The 7,508-nt window shown below is 45.4% G+C and overlaps 1 protein-coding gene across 4 annotated transcripts in view; it reads left to right on the top strand.

Moving 5' to 3' along the window:
* Nucleotides 1-1,226: 1,226 nt before the first annotated feature.
* The window catches only part of Kek5 (leucine-rich repeat, immunoglobulin-like domain-containing kekkon 5 protein), a 248,602-nt gene continuing 242,320 nt past the window's right edge, over nucleotides 1,227-7,508 (top strand). For 2 of the 4 annotated variants that reach the window (XM_076769744.1, XM_076772280.1), the window contains exon 1: nucleotides 1,227-1,265. The gene's annotated coding sequence lies outside the window, so the exon portion shown is untranslated. The remainder of the gene's footprint in view (nucleotides 1,266-7,508) is intronic. The other 2 variants (XM_076770614.1, XM_076771446.1) reach the window with 2 other exon arrangements.

Raw genomic sequence — 7,508 nt, 5'->3', positions numbered from 1 at the left:
CGATATTCAGCATTCGTTACGGCCCACGGTGTCTTTGTTCGGGCACGGAGCGCGCGTCCCTGTTCACGGGTAACTTCCGGTTTGCAAAGTTTAGCTACGTGCGCGCAATAAAACCGAGCGACCGAACAAAAAGCGCGAACGCGCCACCGTCAAGGGGGCGTAGCAATGAAAGCAGTTCCAGGACACGCGCCCGTTGTTGCGCCCCGTTTCGAGAACAAACCCCCACATAAGCGTGATAAATGCGCCACTCCACGATTGGATGATTACCACTCTGTACGCAGGAGTTTGCAATAATTAACCCGCCACACGCGATTCGACCGCCAAGCCTTCCCTCCTACATTATGCTTTTCTTTCCCTTCTTTCTCCATCCTTCGGTGGGCAGTTCTGGCGACCCGACAAGTAGAAAGTCGAAGGATATCGTGACAGATATTTATTAACTTGGGATTACAACGTCACCACAGTTTCGCTGGTAAGGGATTTTTAAAACAGTATTTATCGATGATGTACGACCGATTGAAACGTCTTTTAGGTAAAGTTGCATTGAAATTTTCCTTTCGTATCCGCTGGATTAATTAATAAATTAATCGAGTCCCAAGTGCCGGTGTCAGGCGTCTGTTGCACGGGATACAAGGTCAAGAAAAAGTTCAAGAAAGTTTTACCAACTGTTTTTATTATATCAACAGGAGAACTACGTGAATTCGTTGGAAACTTTAAAAACAAAGGTTCGCGAACTTGAAATACTGGAGCGTAATTACTTGGGCTAAAAATGAATTATTTTTAGTTAGAAAGTCATCGATGGAACGTAAACACGTTCATCGAGTTCAAAGCCATTGTGTTGAAAAATTGATTTCGTAGCATCGAAGATTCTTTATTTCGAATTTTGACCCACTTTTTTCAAGCACAATCACCGCAGACCAGATTGCCCAACGATTGTCAACGTAGAAATAATAATCTATAACGAGATCCTAGAGATGGAAACTTAATTAAATCCGCGCGTCTACTGCAGACTGGAAAATCGATTTCCCCGAAATTGAATCCACGTATACGAACTCTATAGAAAACTTCAGAAAACAGATGTAGTGGACCGCGTTTGGGTAATGAAACGTTCAAATAGTAATGGAGATTGTAGACATCTTTATGCAGAGTAATTACCTAATAGAGTGTCCTACGATCACAAAACTTGAGATATTTTTTGTTCCAGAAATGAATGTCATTGTTCTTTCTGCTTTCAGGTTCCAAGGGAAATAAAACGCCACGTTCTGAAGGTAAGAGAAGAGATTATTAATGAATCCATGTCTCCGTTGACGTACTTCCGTAGACTAATGACACTGTTCTTGAAAGAAAGGCGCTTTGACTCGATTCAGAGATAAGATTGAGTCGTTTCTGGTGTTCAAACACTGGGGATCGTTCGCGAGTTGACCCCGTCCGGAGTTCGTTCTCTATAATAATGCCTCGCTCGCGTTTCCCGTCAAATTTTCCACGTCCCTCGACCGTCGCGCGTAAAGCAACCATTACAACGAGGAAATCAAGCGTAACCAGTAATTGTTACTCTGGAAGAAATTAATTTTTCGCTGCCCGTTGGACGGTTACGCTAATTATTCACGGTCGAAAGCGCGCGAAATTAAGGATTTCGGTGTGCGAGTCGCGGTAATTCCGCCGGTGCACCTTCTCACGACAAATTAAAAATAAAAATCGTACCAAGCTTCTCGCTTGGCTCTTTAGTCGCGGCGAAAATGCGCGTCAACCGTCGGTTTCGTTTAAATTTATTATTAATTTTCGCGGACGGAGTCGGGAGCCAAATAACGAACCTCGCTCTCTTGTTATTTTTTCAAAGTTTTTCCATTACCGTGCGGCCGGAATTTTGCTTTTGTTTCGGAAACAAAAGCTCAACTTTGAAAAACTAAAGATGAATTAAAGTTCAAGATTCCCTCCTAATGACCTGTATTTTTCCATCGAACTTTTCAGAATCCACTCGCACGGGGAACTGTTTTCAACGCGATTGCATTCTCATTCGAAACATTCTACGGTTTCTGTAAATAGATTACGTTAGTTTCGTACAACAATTAATTCCATGATTTTGTATTTAGAACGGTGTCTATAAATCCATCGTTTTGATGCGTTGGTTCGATATTTTTCCAACCAGAAGCAAGAGTCAGACGACAGTAATACGATAATGGTCGCTCACCAGAGCGGACTGTTCGATATATTGAGTGCTGCGTCGTTCGTACGCGTCATCAATGTTTCTTAATGGGTCGCGATATTCATAAAGGAACGACAGGTGTTACGGGACACAAATTGCAATAAAAATCGTTGTCGAAACGATAGATCAAAGTACATTGCAAACGATTAAAAATTAGAAGCTCGAAGTAGGTTTCGTGTACAGTTCTCCACGGGAACATTCAACGAATGGCTGAAAGATAAACGCAGTCGTCGCGTAGACTATTTTCGTAGTTACAATGAAGATGCGGGCGAACGCTACGTAACCACACGTCGCTGACGTACGCTTCGCGCAAAAATCCGTCAAAATATTGTGTACCTTGAGCTCGCTAATTGCCTCGTTTGTATCTTGTCCCTGCGGAGTCGGGCCACTCGGCACGTAAAGGAGGAAATTTCGAATAAAGCCGTCTGTCTAGCTCGCAAGAGAAATAAGCCACTTGAGCTTCAATCCGTTCCGGTTTACAAAAACTGCGATGTTTCCGCTCCCTTTATTAAATCGCCTTTCCCAGGCGCGGAAAGAGCACCCGAAGAGGCGGGCGAACTGGGCTATCGCGTCTTGTTTCGTGAATTCGGCCGAAGAACTCTGTAACGTCGGCAAAAAGGCGACACGTAGCCGCGAATAATTTGCTACAACTGTTCGAAATGCACTTCGAAATTTCTATATATAAAACAATTTAACATCGCACGATGCACGTTCGATCAAAAACATTATTTACTTTTTACAGTCGTCGTATCGAACGAATCGAGCGGGTCTTTGATCAAAGTTAGTTCCTCTATCCTGGAGAGTCTTGTTTCGTGAATTCGTGCAATGGACGCCAGGGGGTTGGAAAACAGAGGGGTGGCTCCTCGTTCAGCTTTTCTCCGCGTCGACGAAGAAACGCCTGAAACGTCGCTTCTCAACGTTAGCGTACAACACGCCCGAGCCTTGAAGTTTTAATGAATCGAAAGAAAAAGTTCTCGCAGGCCTTGGAGAGGTTAATTTCATCCCGTTGAAGCTCCCGGAGGAGGGGAAAAAACAACGATGTTACGTCTTGAAGCATTTAATCGCGGCGCTATTTGGCCCGTTCCTTCTTTTTATTTGGATTACTTTGAAGCGAGTAATCTTCTTAAGCGCTCTCCTCTCGCGCCTCGCCAGAAGTAGCTGATTTATTTTCCAAATCTACCACGTCCGAGAGACGAACGCCCCTCGTGTTTGCCATCCAGAAATTGGACTAGAATTGGAATATTTCGAAAATTGGAAAACACACAGATGTTCTATCGTACCGTTAAATTATACAGGGTGTTCGGCCACCCTTGAGAAAAATTTTAATGGGAGTTTCTAGAGAGAATATAAGAAAATATTCTATGAGGTCGGAAATGTTTCTATAACTTTTTGACGAAGCCTCAATCGACAAATTAGTATCCTTGATTTTCGTCTTATTTTGGCCTCTAGAATCTTCCATTAAAATTGTTCCCAGGGGTGGCCGAACACCCTGTATATTGTGCAATAAAAACGTCGACAGGTAGCAACAAAGATACCCGGTCGTTCGGAATATTAAACTTGCGGATTAAAAGCAACGTGGATCGTCGTTTTGTTCGATCGGGAGTCGCCCAGAGAACGAGGAATCGCAATTTAAATCTCGGTCGAGTAATAATCCGATCGTTCGATAAACTTTCTGCGTAGAGTTAACAAATGGGATGCTGGGAATCGGGAAAAAACGGGTCAGGAATAAAATCGCGCACCATGACAAACGACAGCGAGAAGTTTCCGCGAATTCTTGCGCACCAGGAAACTTTGTCTCCCTTCGTCCGCGGATTAATACTTTCGCGAACTTTCTGAATGGAGGAGTCTCGTTTCGCCAGTCGCGATCAGCCGACTTCACGGCTCGCAACGTTTATGGAAATGAATTTCAGCGGGCCCGAACGCGACGCCTATTCACCATTGCGAACGTAGCCGGAAGTTGCCTCACCAAACGGAACTAGGGTCACCAGGCGAGACGATCGTCGAATAAACTAGTTAGTATATTAACTCTTATCGAAAAATTCCATCCTGTGTTTACAGATAATTTCTTTTCCCTCTCGGTTCGTTCGAAGCTGTTAATTTTCGCGGCGAAAGAGGAAACGTGCTTCTTTCGATGGCTAATCGCACAAATGTACTTCTTTTCCGCGTAGAAAAACAAGACTATTTCCGGTAACGTCGTAACGGGTAATTTGGTCAGATTACGACGGACTGTGGGTGGGATCGAGACGCAAAAACCGAAGGGGCCTGTCTCGACTTTTCACCGACAGCGATACTTCCCTTTTATTATATTCGATAACTGTCTGGAAAGTAAAAATCGCGCAAAGTTCCCGACGGATTCTCGTCGGGGAAACGTTGTCTGTGTTCGTTCGCGGATTAATACTTCCGCGAAGTTTCTGAATGGAGGAGCCCTCCACCCTCCGGGTCTCGTCGCGATCAGGCGACTCGCGGCGGCTCGTAACGTTTATGGAAATGAATTTCGGCCGGGCTCGAACGCGCCGCGTATTTCGTCGTTGTGCGCGGCAGCCGGAGCGGAAGTTGCGCGACGCGGTTCGCGAATTTCTGGTAATCCTCGAAGTAGGGAACCGTGTACGTACAAAAGCCATCCGAGGTTGGCTGGCGTGCACGCGTTCGTGATTTATGAAACGCGCTGTAATTGACTTGCATTACGATGCAAATCGCCCCGGTCACGACACGATGCAAAATGCCCGTCTCCGATTCCGACGAAAACTTCGGTACCGGTTCTTTCTAGCGTTCGTTTTTTTTTATTCCTCCTTTTCGCCCGTTTTCTGTCTCGGTCGAGCACAATTAGTCACAGGTTTCGCGCTCGAGAGGTTACTCGTGTGCATCGTGCAGTCGCGTTGTCAATAAGGCTCGAGCCGTTGTCGCGTGCTCCTCGCTTGTATTTCTACTCGTCGGGAATATTTTTAACCGTATGCATGACCGGGAGCACGAGTGTTCGGGTTGTCATTTTTAAGCCCAGCAGTTTCTCGAGCGTCCCGAAATACCGCGACAGCGTGTCACCGACGAAGCGTCCGCTTCTACGTCGGTGAGGTAACTTTTGTTTCGCTTGTCGGACGCGAATCGGGTGTTCCCGAACAGATTTACCGCGTTCTTGTCGAAATTATTTCGGAGTTCTCGAGCACGCGTTTCGCTTGACCCACGCTCGGTTTTATAGTAAGGAATTTTTAAACAGGGATATTAAATAAATTTTAATTCGGTAGGAGTGAATCGATGAAAGCGTACTAAACTTCTGGCGAACAAGAAGGGAAACAAAATTTGTAATTTGTACTCGCGAGCTCGTAAGAAATTACCGTTAGACAGAAGTCTTGGCCAGCGATTAGGGGAAACGAAATTTACAACTTGCGCTGTCAAGAACTCGTGGTAAATTTTTGCAGTAAAGGGAAACTAACGTCAGGATGATAGTGCAAACGGTTTTTAGGTCAAACGTTATATTCATGTAACTTGCTATACCAAAGCTAAAATGTTCGATTGAAACGTTTATCGTTAAACTAAATTCGTGCTGTACATATTTATGGAAATTTTCGAAGACGATTAAACGGCACAATACTTCATCTTGAAGTGTATTCATGAGCACGCGATCCTTGGGGGGACGGATGTTTTCTCGTTCGTGTTCTGAAACGATGCGAGGAATCGTTTTAGCGACGTTTATCACTCTGGTTTTAAAAATAATCGAGAATGTCGACTGATAGAAATATTTTTGACGAATGGGGGAGGGAGCTAAAGTTCTTATAGCCTCCCCCCGTCCCTTCGCTATTCCCAACCGATCGAGCTCGATGTCACCGGAAGCCGAGGGATAAGAAAGCGCGATTCCACTGTCAAAGAGTTTATTTATTCGAGTTGCACGGTGGATCTATTGCGCTTCCTTAATTGTATCGGCGGGGTCAGAGGGCGAGCGGAAGCTACGCTCGAGGCTTACTAAGCTCGCGCACGGTGCACAGATATTTTTCCGCCGGCGGGCACACCAGGTTCATTTTCAGGTGGGTCACGTGCCCGACTCAGCGGACCCGTGCTGAAACAAAGGAAATTCAGCCTCGGGACTCGTAAAATTCCCTGGCGCGCCGCCGGGCTGCTGGCAGATTAAACACGTTTTACCGAAAACTAATCCAATACGTAAGATCGAATTAAAATTGTCCGGTAAACTGGGTCGTTTATGATTCTGCCGAGATTCTCCGGCGATCCTTCCCTTTCGAGGATGCTCAGTCTCGAAATAAATCTTTAAAGATATTTTAAGAGTAGGTAGCCTTTTCAGCCGTGTATCGTAAGCACGCTCGAGTAGCGACGCGAGTTATTTCCTTCGAATTGATACTGTGCATCATTGATTGTTTTCGCGAAAGCGCGCGTGCTGCTGGCGCAAGAACGACTCGTGCATTTTCGCGGGTACAAGCGAAAAATATTCGAGGATTTATGCTTGTGCGGGAAACGAAGCCGGGAAGAGGTTCCGCTGAGAAATCTCTGCCCGAGCATAGTTGATTATTTGTGACTGCGCTCGTACTTCACCGGGATAAGTGCACGTCCGTGCGAACGTTGTATCCTTTCTTGCGGTTATAAGGTATGCAATCAACGCGTGCCGACCATTTGGTATATCGTACAGCCCCGCTAGGAAATCCGACTGAAAATTGGCACGGATTTTATTCCGCGAATCATATTCATCCCGCGTCCCTTCGTCGTGCCACTTTCCGCTCCCATTGGAATCGAATGAAATTAATTTCACCTTTACAGTCGCGTCGATGTTTCTTGTAATAATGTAACGGAATAAATTCGCGATCTCTTGTTATTTTACGCATAATTCCAGGCCGGTCGCGCGATATTCGCGAACGTTCCAGGGTCTTGAAAACTTTTCGCCCGTGTATTTCCAGACAAAGAGTACCCGGACCTAATGTACGATAATTCATCGTCGTTGTTTGCCGCGGTTTCCGCGAGGCGTGTGAAACGTGCCGACGACAAAAACCGCGACTTTGGAACGAGAACATGGGAGTCTTCGTCCGGAACTTTTACACAATAAGGACACTGGAATTTTCCTTTTGTTTTCCAGCGCAAAGCGGATTTCAACTTCCTGCCAAGACCGTAATAGTCACGGGGCAAATAATTTCTTTTGCCCAACGTTTATTGAGTTTAAATCTCGCGCACTCCGCTTAAGCTGCAATTGGTAGTTTTAGTAATTTGATTTATGCGACGCGTGCACCTTATAGGCATCGAAAATCGTCGCCAGTGTTAATTTTCGTGAATTCGGATTCCTTGTACGTTGGCCAGCCTAATTGAATTACACACA

The sequence above is a fragment of the Colletes latitarsis genome, chromosome 1 (assembly GCF_051014445.1).
Source record: "Colletes latitarsis isolate SP2378_abdomen chromosome 1, iyColLati1, whole genome shotgun sequence".
Taxonomy (NCBI): domain Eukaryota; kingdom Metazoa; phylum Arthropoda; class Insecta; order Hymenoptera; family Colletidae; genus Colletes; species Colletes latitarsis.
This window is presented reverse-complemented; position numbering and strand designations above follow the sequence as displayed.